Below are 14,882 nucleotides of genomic sequence, written 5' to 3' on the forward strand. Positions count from 1 at the left end.
ATAAAAGCTCTGGCTTTTATCATAAATAACGAATTGCAGACTAAAAGTAATCAGGGGAGAAACACTCAGAGATACGTGTTCATCTAAATGCTGTTGTTCTAAGGTTGAGCTCTTAGGTAGGATTCATGCTACTTGTGAAGAGTCTGTATTTACGAATTGTCCTTTTGCAAAGGCAAACCTTTTGTAACCATTGGCATTTTCTGAGATACTGTTAAACGTATTTTGACATTTACACATCTCACCCATTGTGTTCCTGGTTTATTAAAGCAGTTTTATTCACCTGAAAGGTTAAGGTTAAAATATTTTAAAACTTGAATTTTAAATGTAAAAGTTTCTTTTATTGCAGTGAATCTCACGTGCTGATCTTTGTATAGTGAATGCATCTGAATCAGCCAAGAAGGTTTTCTAAACTCTAGATTCCTGGGCCCTAATCCTTGGAGATCCTGATGACTTAACATTTTAGGTGTGTTTTCATTTGGTCTTTAGAAACTCAGCTTAAAAATAGCTGCCCTTCATTTAATACACTTTTTTTGTTTCTTTATCTTTATTTTAATCACTGCTTGGAGTTCCATAAAACGGCAGGTCTGGTTGGCGGCTCACACCGATTGGTTGTGGTCCCCGGAGCACTGTTCCGAGGCTCTTTCCACACCCTGTTTGAGCTGAGCGAGGTGGAGGGACACGATTGAGGGCATTTTGCCATGAGTTTGTTCAGGGCTGAGTGAGGTGGCCCTTGTGTCATTTTCAGTCCTTATTTTTTTTTTTGCCATTTCTAACTTGGCTGTTCTCCTGTTGATTTTTTTTTTTTTTAACTTACCAATGACCCAGCATTGCACAGCATTAGCGTAAATTTTTTCAAATTTATAATTATATTTACCTAAGATTACAATTTTTAAATTGAGCTCGCTGGAATAAATAGAGCATTGACATTTTATGGTTTTTGATATGCACAGCTAAGATGTTTTCAAAGAGTGAAAATTTGAAAGGGCCAGATTAATAGACTCCAAAAGGGTAGCAGTGCTCACAGGCAGGGCCACCAGCAAGGGAGGCGGGTGCTGGTTCCCGCACACCCCTGCTACAGGTGGGCATTAGTTACAGTTACAGGTCGGTGAGCAGGGGGGGGGATTGTGTTTATTTTAGCCTGAGTTTGCATAAATATTAACAAGGCTTTTATTCTGTTTTTCTTATAAATTATTCAGTCCTGTCTTTCACTTATCTGGTCTTAGTGATTTGTAAAAATGCTTTATAATAAAGATACTAATTCACCTTTGATGCAAATATTTCCTTCCCTCATATTTAGAATTTTTGATAAGGCCCATTTAAAAATCTCTAGAGATTTTCATTAAATTTTGTTATATCAGTAAAATGTAAAGACATCTGTTTTCTTTACACTGTAAATTCTTTTTAGAAAGGAAATTTAACCTCTTGTATCTTCTTTATCAGAATAAAATTGCACTTAAGTTTGGTTTAATATATATTTAATTTAATTTGTCTATATGATTTTCTTAAAGAATCTTTTCCTTCCCTCACAGAGTGGGTTCAGATGGCTCCAACTCTATTTTCTAAATTTATTCCAAACATTCTCCCTCCGGCGGTGGAATCTGAACTTTCTGAATATGCTGCTCAAGATCAGAAACTTCAGAGAGAACTTATACAGAATGGTTTTATGAGGCAAGTTTTATTTTCTTTTGTGACAAAATATGTCCAGTTTGTGGAAAGGAAGGCACCTGGCTCCTCATTTGGCACAGTTGTGACCACAGTAGTAGGCGGATCATTGACTCACTTTTCTTGCTGGGACTGGGGAGAGACATTCACTTCCATAGATTTTGAGGCCAAATTAAGTCTCAGGATATTGGTCTTGACCAAGATCACTGGTACCAAGTCTCTAGTTTCAGCACAGGTTAAGAAGTAAAACAGCTGACTGGTTGGCCCATGGATTGGCTTTTCCCCCCGTTTTTTCCTGGTGGCACCTCTGTTCGTATGGCAGGGGGGGCACTGAGTAATCAGTCCACTGGCCACTTGCCCCGCTCACCATCAGGTCCCACTGGAAAGGCTCCGTGACGCTCAGTGGGTAGATAGGCCTGGCTTTCTTGTAGCAAGTGAGGGAGGGAAAGGCCATGGGAAATGGGAGCACGCAGACAGCTAGTTCTTCTCTGATGTCCAGTGGTCACGTGTTTCCTGACATTAACTGTAATGTCCCTAACAGCAGTATTATTTTTATACACAGAATGAGGCCATTTCATGCCATAGTAGTTTTACTTAATCATTTTTGAAGAACTAATATATTTGTGTGGTTCAAAAATGAAAATGATATACATTGAAAATAAAAAATATACACTGAGAAGTTTTTTCCTCACCTGCCTTTCCATCTACTCCCACCCCGTTAGGTAATAAATTTTTAAGTTTCTTGTGATTCCTTCCAGTGTTTTTCTTAATATATAGATACAAGCAAATACAATGTATTTTCTTATTTTTATTCAACTCTTACACATCCTATCACGTAGATCTACTACACCTTGTTTAACCCAGTAGATGGCAACTGGATTATTTCCAATCTTTTGCTATTACCCAGACTGCTGCAATCAATAGCCTTGTCTGTGCGTAATTCTATACCTGCTGCAGGTATATCTGGAGAGTAAAGTCCCATAAGTGGGATTGCTGGGTCAAGAGTAAATGCAGTTGTAATTTTGACTAATATTGCCCAATTGCCCTCCATAGGGGATTGTGTCATTTTGCATGTGCCCAGCAGAGTCTGAACGTACCTGTTCTCCGTGGCCTTCCATGTAGAGTCTGTTGTTAAACCTTTGTATTTTGCCACTCTAGCAGGTGAAACATAATTACTCAGAGTTGGTTTAATTTGCATTTCTTGTTATGAGTGAGGCAGAGCCTATTTTCACGTTCGTATATTTCTTTTTCTGTAAACTGTCTGTTCATGCCCTGGACTCATTTTTCTATTGGTGGTCAGTGTTTTTTTTAATCTTAGTTTCTAGGTGCTCTTTCTGTAGTATAGAGATTGATGCTTTGCCTGAGAGAAGACAGTTATTTTTTTTCCGGTTTGTTTTTTGACTTTACTTTTGGTGTTGGTTTTTCTTTTTAATTTTAAGTCATGTAGAAGTTTTTATTTTTGTATAACTAACTTTGTCAGGTCTTTTTCTGGCTTTTTAATTTGAATTATAGTTAAAAGTGTTTCCTTAAAACTTTAAAAAATACATGTAGAATAATCTGAGTATACTTTTTATGTTTCCCCCCCTATAAATGTAGGAGAAAAATCACCATAAATTTGAAGTCTTTTATGCTTTTATTCATGTTTTATTTGAATGTTTGCTTTTAATTTAGAGATGAACTTATTGGTGTCTTTAGAAAACAAACGGCCTTCTGAAAACTTTTTATTTCTATGATGCAGTTGAGGAAGTTAGCTCGTGTGGATTTCTCTGAACACCTTGAATTCACCTTTCCGAGCAGTGTGGGCAACTTTTTAAACACCTCCAGAGACATTCCCTAACCCTAATTTTGGAATTGGAATAAGACAGCAGGGTGCAGGACTGCTTGGTGCTGTATAGTAGCTCTTATGTAAAATTTGCTTGGGGTGAGTGACTGACTCCATAAATAGCTTCATGTAACATTGCCCTGGTACATGGACTAACATGGACTGTTCTGCCAAGGCCAACACATTCAGGGTTTGGGTATAAATTGGATTTTTTGTTTCTCTTAGTGGAATTCTTTCGTATGCCTTCTGCCTGAAATTTAAAACGTTAGTATTCCAAGAGGTGATAACATTAAAATGTTTTATTTTACAAACTGAATTGGGCATTTCTAGAATTAAGTTGGCAGTTTATTATACATTTACTGTGAAGATTAAGGTCTGCCTCATAAGTTATTCTGATAAGTGCTTAGCACAGAGAAGGCCCTTCCCAAGCTGACACTCTTGGACTCGCTCGCCCCACTGCTGAGCTGGCCCATCCCGAGCAGAAAGGATGCGCAGCACCGTCCACACGGCCGCTGGGAGAGAGTCAGCCTGTGCTTCCGGCTCTCGTTCCACGTTCTGCCCTGCCAGCTTTGATGCCTTCCTTGATCAGTATTTGGCTAGAATTGTTTTAGAAGAAATGGTGTCCACTGATGCAAAAATAAAAATAAAAATTGGGAATATAGTACAGGCTGTCTAACAAGAATTCTATTACTGGCTGTTCTGACATGAGCAGTCATTTTATGGTTTATGCCTAACCAACCACATGATTCCTTTCAGCTTTTCAAACTATTTTTTCATTTAAGATTATGTTCCACTTACATGATGTACGGAGTCCTGAGTAGGCAGTTCACAGCTTTAATGTGGACGGCACAGAGTAAGTCTTTGAAGTATTTTGAAATCGTGTGAATTTTGTCAAATATATCCTCTTTTGCATTTAATGGACACATCCTCATTTGAGCTGAGTTTATGCGAAATGTCTTCAGGTGCATGGAAATACAATGTGGACTTATTTCAAAGCTAGAATTAACATCTAAGCTAAGAGCGACATTTTCCTTTCTCTGTTACCTGCATAATTGAATTGCTTATTGTCAGGGAAGGCAGGTTGGAGTTCGGTGTTGTCAGACTGCATTATGGAAGATGAGCTCCTCTGGAAACTTCTAACGTGCATGCCCTGAGACGGAACATCTCATTCAAACCAGCCTGGGGTCCTCTTCAAAGCGAGTGCCAGATAGCTTTTAAGGCAAATGAAATGTTCTTTCTGAGGAACTGGTGCCTGGGTTTCTGAACCCAAATAGAACCTTGTAGGGCGGGGGTACTGTTGGTCTTTAGCTGAGGGGTTCCTCTAGACCGGGGCTTTTCCCTTCAGCAGCAGGGCCTGGTTTGGAGTGCCGCTTGCAGCTTTCCCTGCCGCATTCGTTGGCTGATCTTTGGCAGCCTTCGCGTACGCCGTGTGCACGGCCGCTTCCTGTCTCCTGTCCTCACTTCTGTTTTTCTCCTGTTATTTTTTGCATCTTCAGTTATTTGGCATTTGGGGGTTGGAAATGCAGGTTGTCTGTAGAAGTTGAGGCTCCATATCTCAAATCCTACATTTTCCTTTTGATCAGTGTTAACTTGTTTCAGAATGTTTGGTGAATGCTGCTGTGATGATATCCTGTAAATAGTGCTCATGTAAGATGCTCAGCTGGCTTTGCGCAGGTGCAGTGTTCACAGTAGAGATGTTCAAAAAGTGGCCTTAGAACTTCTGTTTCGAGTCCTTTAACTGCGTGAGGCCAGTTCATGCTAAAAGTTGAGCATGTTTTTCTCTTAAGTGCCCTGCCAAGAACAAACCCTTTCAAGGCCATTTGCTGTGTTCTCTCTCTGCGTCATTAAGACTCCTCTCACCCAGCCCAGCAAGAGGCTTCTTTCCTCATCTTGAGCAAAACCAGAGAAATAAAGTGGGAAATTTTGGTCATCTGGAAGATTATTCAAAAGCAGGAAATAATTATTTGAGCTAGCATTTTAATCATCTGTAGAGGCTGTTTATGAATTTATTCACTAGTTTGTTAATTTAGCAAATACTTATTTTCTACTATGTGCTCGATACTGTTCTAGGTACTGGGGGAACAAGGCAGCAAAGTTCCTGTTTTTATGGAGCTTGTGCTTGAGTGTAGGGAGATAAATAATAAACATGTAAACAGTTTATTTCAAATAATAATAAGTGTTCTGAGGAAATGAAACTGTGTGTGGGATAGAGAACGGGTGACCAGGGCATTTTGAGGGGCTATTCATGCTAACTTGGTAATGTCGTGCCTCCCGAGGAGAAGGCCTCCAGCCAGGGAGTTGGTGATCAGGAGATAGCCATTGGTTGACTAAGTGAAGAATATTGCAGGCAGGGTTAAGTACGTACAGAAGTGCTAACGTGTCCAAGGGACGGAAAGAAAGCCAGAGTGGCTTGGGTGTAGTGACCAGAGGTAGATAGGATGGAGAGGCAGACGGAGCCGCATCTCACAGGACCAGGGAAATGAATTTGAACTGATTTGTAGTTGTAGTGGAAACCCAGTGAAAGGCTTTAATCAGAGGCATGAACTAATCTTATTTATGCTTTTACATAAGATCACTCTGGCTTTTGTCTGGACTAATAGTAAGACTCTTGCAGTTGTGTAGGGGAGGGATAATAGTATCTTGAATTGGGGTTTTTGCTGTGGAGTGGGTGAGGGGTGGTTTATTTTGGATTTTGTTTGGGGGTAAATGCTCCAGAGAGACGGAAAGAGAGGAATCAAGGGTGAGCTAGGGCTCTGGTCTGAGGAATTGGGTGGATATTCATTTATTGAGTGAGACTGGGGAAGGAGTGGGGGTGGCGTGGAGTCAGCAGTATTCCTTCTGGCCATGGTACATTGGTGGTGTGTATAAATTATCCAGGTGGCAGTGGTCATGGGGCAGTTGATCTGTGTCTGAAGTGCAAGGCAGGAAATATCAGAGCAGGAGATAGAAGTCTGGGGCCCACTGGCGTGTGAATTTGAATTGATTTTTAACTGTAATGGAAATCCACGAAACCCACTCAAGTATTTCAAGTCACAGGACTGGTGTGATCACTGTTCTAGACAAAGGAGACTATACAAGGGAGAGAAAGGCGACCGAGGACAGAGTGTTGGCCAGATGAACAGGCTAGTGAGTTGGGCGTTACTACTCATGGTTCGGGCATTTTAGTCACTTGTCTGAATTATTGTCTGGGAAACTAGAGACACAAAAATAGCATTTATGGGTAGCATAGGTCCTAATCAGACCTGTTCTCTCACCTCTAAAGTGGAACCAGGACTTCTTTGGTGTTTGAAGGTAAACTGGGTAATGTAGGGAAAGGTTTGTGTTCTTCTGCAAGAAGCGTGTTCACGTTCATTCTAAGGAGAGCCTGAGACTTTCAGAGCTTGAGCAGTTTTCCGTTTCTTAGGGTAAGATTTTAAGTTACCCTTCGTAGTTCAGACTTGGAGTTTGCCCTGGTGCAAGGTCATTAGGCACGTTGGCAGCAGAGCCCAGGGCAGTCTTCAAAGATAGACAGTCTGAGCTGTTTCTAGAACCTAGCGTAAACCGTCTTCATGGATAACCCCTCCTTCATTTAATAGCTTTCTATATTTAAAAGAACACCTTTTAGCTAAGAATATCAGTTTGTAAATGACTCAGTTACTGTGCAATCTAATGTCTGTTTCACAATTTAAGGCTGTTGGGTTAGCATGGAAATGCCTGCTGCCCTTCATCATCAGCTGTGCGGTTCATTTCTCCTGTTGGTACGTGGAGGTGTCAGTCAGCTCTGTTGACTCACTTTTCCTTTTTAATCCGCAGAGCTGCCCAGTCCCGGAAGAGAGCTGGAGATGAGTTGGCTTATAGTAAGTAATAAGGTTCCTTACCGTCTGTGGGGGTTGTGGTGTAGATAGCCACCGGCAGTGACCGTGCAGCAAGTATGATGATCCCCACAGTGTTCTTGATGGCAGGCTCATCGGGACTGTGTGTGATTGAGGACAGACTGTTCTGTGAGTTGGGGCCGATCTAAGGTCCAGTGGGTGGTGGTGGCTCTCAGGCAGTTGTCAGGATGCTGCCAGTGACTCAGTCTCAGTTCCTGATGACCTGGCCCCCTTTCACCTTTCACTCCACTCAAAACCACTTTTTAAAAAATCTCCTTTTTGGCGATTGGGAGAGGGGTAGGAATATGTGTTAAATAGGTTCCTACCATGATCCAGTGCCGTCTGCTATTCATACCTTTTCCTGTTTTGATGATTTTTTTCAGACAGCTCCTCAGCATGTGCGAGTTCCAGAGGCTACAGATAGTGAATGTGTTGAATGTACTTTCCTTCCTGCCACAAGGACACACTGGAGCTGCAGAGATTGTATTCCGAGCACAGTGGGTCCTGCACTCACTCAGGCACTGTCACAAAGCTGTTCTCAGAAGAGGATGTCGGACTTCTTACTTTGATTTGTAATTTTAAAAAACAAAAAACTAACAAACAAAAAAACTGTCAGTTGCTGCTAGACTTGGGGATGATTTTGAAATGGGACAATCTTTTAATGAATCTCTCTATAGATTTCGTGAGGAACAGGCATCTTGAAAGGTGACCATTGCTAAGTGAAATCGGGCAGCCCAAACCAGCAGCTTCCTGCAAAAATATAGGAGCAGGAGAATTTTTTTAAGCACTGTTTTATTCATTTGTGGACTTGGCGCTCGGCATATTGGTTTCACACATCAAGATACCTTTTGCTTTAAAATCAAGCAGATCATTACAATACAGTATTTTTCACCCATAACTAAAAGAAGCCCCTTGAAAAGAGTTGGTCTTTGTTTAGCATTAGAAGGTCTCGTGAAAGGAAAATGCTAACTCTGCTTTTGCTCTACCTTTCCCCCCATTAGTCCACAACCTTTTTCTACTCTGTGCCTTGAGCTTTGTGCACTTTGCAACTCTGTGACCATGTCAAACTCACAAATGCCTCCTGAAAAAGCTTACGGTATCATGGACTAACCCGCCAAGATGCAACCAGATGTCAGGCATGGCTTCGGAGCAGGAATCTGAACGAGTGGGAGAACAGAACCTTGTTGCACATTCATGGTCAGCTTCCCCCCGCCTCACTATGGCACATTCATTTTAATGTTGGGGACCAACTCTTGTAGGACATTTCCATTCCCTCTATCACTTACATGACTCACCAGCTGCTGTAGTACCAGCATCATGCTAGTTCAGGCGTCGCCAGGACTCCAGCAATAAAACTCCCCTCCTAAGGTTGAGAATCAGCCAACAGTGAAAGCTGGCTCCTGTGATGCTCTAGAAAGCAGATACGGTTTTTAAATCCAAATATAATCAGTGGTGTGGGATTCCTGATCTGTTTCATTTTAAATGGGTAAGATAAGTACTTTTGAAAAAAGGCTGCAGTCTGCAGCTTCAGACATCGTATTGGAGTCAGAGAGAAGTAGCACTGATGATCTGAGGCCCCCGCCCAACTGTGGCAAAGCTGTGTTTGGTTTTTCTACACCCACAGTACTAGTTAGTTCCTGTTTAGACTCTGAGGCTTATTCTAGTTGTTCTTGAAAGGCAAAGAAAAATAGAAAGATGTGGCAAATGAAAAATTTTTTCATCAGTTCTGCTTGACTCTAAATTGAGTATTGTGCTCAAGCCTACTCGGCTATGTGGGACTGATACTTACCTCTTCAGAGAACTTGGAGCGAAAAGGAAGACATTAGAGATAGTCACACTTCTGATTTGCAGGTTTTTCATAAGAGTTGCCTCTGCCAATTCAGTTGTCCTTTTTTGGGGAGTGGAGGAGTGGGAGAGTTAGAAGTGTGATCTTGGGAGCAAGTCAGTCATCTACCAGAAGTCCTCTGTTTGTAAAATTATTCAGAGAAGTAAAAGTAAAGGTTGTCAGATTTATTTTTTTAAATACTTACCAACCAGAGTTGATAGATTTTGTGGAGGACTTGAGTTAGACTCTTTAACTCTGTATCTTGGATTGTATTGATAAACACTGAATTACTGTAAGAATATATACAGACTCTTACTATGCCCTGTATAGTTTGATTTACTGCACCAGTAACATTCTAGTATCAAGGAAAATTCCATTTTACCCTGAAGGCCAAATTTTACTTTTCTCAATGGAATGCTTGCTGCAGGCTTATAAATAACACCTGCAACTAAAGTCTCTCCTAAGTAGTTTTAATAATATTTCTGCAAGGAATAAAATTGGAATTTTTAAAATCCAAATATAAAATGTGGGTGAGTTCTTCAGTAATTTAATAATTACCCAGATGCTTTTTCTGTGAGAGACCATTGTCTGGCCAACAGCAGAACTTTCCTTATGAAAGCATTGTATTATGATGTGAATTGGCATTAAAACCTTTGGATGTCTTTGCGTTATTAAGTTAATGGAGAAATATTTTATATTGTCTTCTTTTTATTATAATATATGTGTAAACAAAAAGTGGACAGAGTAAAGTCTGTGAAATTTAGTTTCTCTAAAGTTTTGTGCAGTGACTGCGGCCAGCTCTGGGCCAGGCCTGGTCCTGCAAAGCCAGGAGGGGAGGCCGCAGGGGAATCTGCATGTCCTGGGGCCTGTGACTGTTGCTCCTCATTTCCACACCGAGGCACATGACAGGGTGAAGGACCCGCTTCTTTATCTCAAGCCTGAGTCAACCTTGCTTATTCCACTGGGATTCTTACCTAGTTAGTTTGCAGCATAAGAAGAAAGGAGGTTTGTCATCCATTTTGCTTTGACGAAACACTGTTTGCCAGAAAGTATTTTCTCATGTTTGCCTGTGTTCTTGCCAGTACAGTGTGTAGCTTTTCCACCCCAGTTAAATACCGGCTCCTGTGGGGCCCGTGTCAGGAAACCGTGCATGCAGGTCGATTGTCTCGTTCGTCGGCACATGCGGCTGATTTGGCTAAATCGCCTGTGTCCGTGCAGACTGAATCTAGACCCTCCGAAAGGAAGCAGTCCAGTCATGTCAAAGTCATGGCACGTGAAAGTATAAACAGACAATGGTTTTGAGAGACGGTGCTTATTTTAAATTTTGGCCTGGATCTTAAGTGACAGTGTCCTCGTACGCCCTGTTTTCACAGCTGCACCCTAGCCTAGCAACTGCATTGTCTCCTGTGGGCGGAAAGGAAACCCTGATGAGTTCTTTGTAGAATTAGTGAGGACAGCACCGACCTGGATACAGGAGCTGGGCGTCATTACATCGTACATTCTTTTCTGTCTCTTAATATAATACTAAAAAAAATCCTTTGAGCTAGAAAAATTAAGTAAAAACTGCTGTGCGTTAGAAGTCAAGCGCTGGGCTCCTTCTCTAGCCCAGGACAGCACAGTTGCCCTTGGTCATGTACCACAAGGTTCGCCCAGGCACCTGGGTAGGAGGCACAGGGCTGCAGCATAACCTGCCCCAGGGCGGTCAGATGGGTGGCCTGGCCATGCTGGGTGTGCAGCAGGCAGGTTCCTGTGCGGGGCCAGTCCTTCTGGGGCCCTGCCCTTGCAGAGCAAACGTGGGGTCACACTGACCCCCTGCTTCTTACAAGACTCAACGCAGGCGCAGGTGGGAAATGAGAGCTCTTGTAAGCGCCTTCAAAGGCCATAACTGTTTCTTTAGAACACGCCCTTATGTATTCCCATTTGCTTCCTGCGCCAGGCTTCTCCAGCAAACCCCCTTTCCTTTCTGTGACATAATAACAGAACTCATAACACATCAACATTACTTCCTGGGAGACGGATGTCTACTTAGGCTTAAAATGACACTAATAACAAGCAGTCTTGAAGCGCAGCCGAGCCAAAGCCTGGCTGGATGCACGTCCTGTGGCCTGACGGAGCCACCAGGGAATGGGCTGGGTCAGCAGCATGCAGGTGCCTGTGGTCTCACGTCGCGGCAAAGGAGGCGTTTGGCTTGAGTGGAGGAAGAGGATCGGGAAGCGGGAGTTTTGGTGGGGCCCGCGTGCTGCATCAGCGCGTCTAGTGCCACCACTAGTGCCTCGGCCCCCTGCAAGGGCGAGCGGGCTCCGGGGACTGGCTGAGTGTCCACAGCTGGGCTGCTGGGGTCATTCTTCCTGCCGCAGAGCAAAGGGTGTTTCGCAGCACGCTGGTGGGTGGTTGGCAGGCCTGTGGCCCCTGGGGTGTGCAAGCCACTGCTCGTCGTGGGCTGTGCTCTCCACGTCTTGGAGGGAGTCACCAGCAACCAACTTCCTTTGGGTCAGCAGCAGCAGACGGACCCTGCGCAAAGTGGCCAGCTCCTGGCCTTCCAGGACCCTCTCCTGTGCCCAGCAGCGTGCCGCTGACCTTGGTCTATGCCACTGAATCGCAGCGCTTAGTGTACAGCGCCTTCCTCTGCTACCCAGGCGTCCTCCCGCAGCCCTTGCCCTGCAACCTTTCCCTGTGTGTGTGTGTGTGTGTGTGTGTGTGGCTGTTTTGGCTTCCTGTCCTCCTGGTGGATCTCCACGAGTTCATGGCTATTCCCAGGCTGAGCTGGGCACTGGCGGCGCCCCTGGCACCTCTGTAGCAGATCTCACTGTGGCCGAGAGCGCCAGACCCACACCAAGGCTACGCCGTGGTCGCCTCTGCTGGAGTCTTGCAAGCTCGGGCCCCTGTCTGAGGACGGCAGGACCCCGCAAGCGTGCGCTTCTGGCGGAGCGCTGGCGCACAAGTCCCTGCTCCTTCCGCGGCTTCGGGCCGCCTGCAATCTGTTGCCCCCACTCCCACCCCTAGAATGTCTTTCACCTGCTCCAGAGACTGGGTGGGCCAGAGCCTCATCTCCCACATTTTTCAGTGTCCTGCAACTGCTCTGTCCCTGGGACCACCCGCACCTGTGTCACCCACGAGGGTCTCCACTTCTTGCCAAACTCTGTGTCTTGCCTCACACCCCAACCCCTGCCTTTCTCCCTCACTCGTAATGCTCGAATCCAAGTGAGTCTAGAGGCTGTGCCCTGAATCTCGGCCCCGCCCTTGCTCTTTCACAGGCCCCGGCCCCTGGGCACTGTGGCATGTCCGGCGTTACTGAGGGTGGTGCAGGGGGCGCTGCAGTACCGGGGCATGATGCAAGGGAGCTCTGCTGTACAGGGGTGCTGCAGTACACGGTCCTGATGTATGTGGATGCTGCAGTACCAGAGCATGATGCAGGGCGCCGCTGCAATGCAGGGGCCTGTTGCAAGGGGGCGCTGGAGTACCGGTACCCAGACCCAGGGGGTGCTACTAAGCAGGGGAGCTGTAGTACCGGGCCCCGGCGCCAGGGGGCGCTGTGAGCAGTCGAGCTGCAGTACCGATCCACGGATACAGGGGGCGCTGCTGAGCAGTCGAGCTGCAGTACCGATCCCCGGCGCCAGGGGGCGCTGCTGAGTAGTCGAGCTGCAGTACCGATCCCCAGAGACAGGGGGCGCTGCTGAGCAGGGGCGCTGCAGTACCGTTTCCTGGTGCCAGGGGGCGCTGCTGAGCACGGGAGCTACAGTACCGATCCCCGGCTCCAGGGGGCGCAACTGAGCAGCCGAGCTGCAGTACCGGGCCCCGGCGCCAGGGGGCGCTGCTGAGCAGGGGAGCTGCTGTACCGGGCCCCGGCGCCAGGGGGCGCTGCTGAGCACCCAAGTTTTTGCGAGCAGCTGGGCAATCTCTTGCTCGCCTGGTCCCGCAGGATCCAGCCCCAGGACCAGAGCATGACACTCAGCGTGGTCATCTGATGCCTCTGCACCTAGGCCTGCCTCATCTGATGCCCCTCCACCCCCCCTCTCTGGTCTGCGAGTGTGCCCGCGAGGCTGGACTGGGGAACCTCTTCCCAGAACCAGAGCTAAGCCAACACAGGCAGAACACGCAGCTCAGCCCTCTTACTCGGCCGCCCTTCCTTGTCCTCGAGTCTTTGTAAAACGTTACATGGGCTTTGCTGCGAGTGCTTTGCTTGGAGGAGGCCAGGGAGAGGGAAGGAGATTTACTATTTTCTATTTGTGCTTTACAGGTCAAGCAAAGCTCTTTCTCTGGTTTTCAAACAGTGTTTCTGAACCGTGGCCGCCTTCCTTGCTTTTCCTTCTGTTTGCCACTGGGTGAGACCAGAAGGGGCAATGAGGTAGGACGTAAAGCCTGTCGGTTTGCCTTTTTAAAAGTTTGCAACTCGGATATAATACCTGATATCGCTTAGCTGACTGGAACCCGTTTGTTTCTAGAATTCCGGGGAGGCGTGTATTACCAATCGACATCTAGGATGTTAGCGTTTCCTGAATAAGGCCTTGATACATCAAAGGGGGTTTTCATTTTAAATCCACTTGCATTTATACTGCAAAAGACTTACAAGTCACCTTCAAGAAGGTCTTGCTATTGTTTTTCCTCTCCTTACCCCCAATTGTATTTGAAAATGATGAGATAAATTAGTCAATGAAGAGATTAAATAGGAACAAAGTGGAAAAGGTACCAGTCACTTAAGGGGACATACAGCTGTGCATAGGACAGACGTCCTACCTGTGGGTATGTTTGTGTGTACGCACCCACTGTTTGCCACAAGGTGGGCGCTCAGGTATTTGCTTTTCTGAAACTGGGTGTAATCTGTGAGCTACAGCGTTCTCCTGCATCGTCTAATTGCTCGGTCGCAGCAGACCCACGGCGGTGGTCTTACAACTGCTCGCCACCTGCTCTGTAGCGACACACCTGGGACACGATCAACTCCGAATACAAGGACCGGGAGAAGCTTACTTAAGGTCAAAAGAGAAAAATAAACTGTCACTCCCCAGGATGCACAGAACACGTAATTCCAATCCCATGGTTAAGGGAACAGGTGAAGACTGTTGGGCTGTGATACCATGCTGATAATTCTCACCGTAACCTCCTGAGAGTTCTGTAAATGAGGACAAGTGCCCAGGGACAGGGGTTTCCACATTGATGTTGCAACAGTGACTGGGCAGTGAGAGCAGGAGTCTTAGGCAATGATACCTGGTATGCAGCTGTCAGATCAGCCCTGTGGCATCCCAGGGACCGGCTCCGGCGCTTCCAGCAGCGCCATTACCGGGAGGCTCAAGGCCACACACCCCATGTTTCCTTAGAGCATTCTTGGGGTATGTGTGGAGAGTGGGGGCGATGGGGAAAGGATGGGATTCGTCGGGGAGAAATATGATTGATTGTGGTCTCTTTGTTGCCAGGTTAAATTCACTGCTTCTTAGCTCTGGTAGCTCCTAGAGTCACCTGGGGAGCTTTCAGATAACATCACTGACTAGGCCCTGTCCTCAGAGAGTCCAGTCGATTTGAGATGGGCCTGGGCATAAGGGCTTTTCAAAGCATTTTAGTTGGTTTTAATATACGTTCAAGATTCAACTTTATAATTTTTAAAATTGGCTTGAGAGAGAGAGGAAGGGAGAGGGAGAGAGAAACGTCAATGTGTGAAAGAGACATCGACCAGTTGCCTCCTGTACATGCCCCTACTGGGGCTCTAACCTGCAGTCTGGGTACGTGCCCT

The 14,882-nt window shown here is 45.6% G+C and overlaps 1 pseudogene across 1 annotated transcript in view; it reads left to right on the forward strand.

Moving 5' to 3' along the window:
• LOC308552026 (CDK2-associated and cullin domain-containing protein 1-like) overlaps positions 1–7,759 on the forward strand; it is a 68,059-nt pseudogene extending 60,300 nt beyond the window's left edge. The window contains exons 6-8 of the transcript in view: positions 1,530–1,672; positions 7,287–7,320; positions 7,719–7,759. The product of the transcript in view is annotated as a CDK2-associated and cullin domain-containing protein 1-like (transcript). The remainder of the gene's footprint in view (positions 1–1,529; positions 1,673–7,286; positions 7,321–7,718) is intronic.
• The last annotated feature ends 7,123 nt before the right edge of the window (positions 7,760–14,882 follow it).

This window comes from Miniopterus schreibersii, assembly GCF_964146895.1.
Source record: "Miniopterus schreibersii genome assembly, contig: HAP1_SCAFFOLD_26, whole genome shotgun sequence".
NCBI lineage: Eukaryota > Metazoa > Chordata > Mammalia > Chiroptera > Miniopteridae > Miniopterus > Miniopterus schreibersii.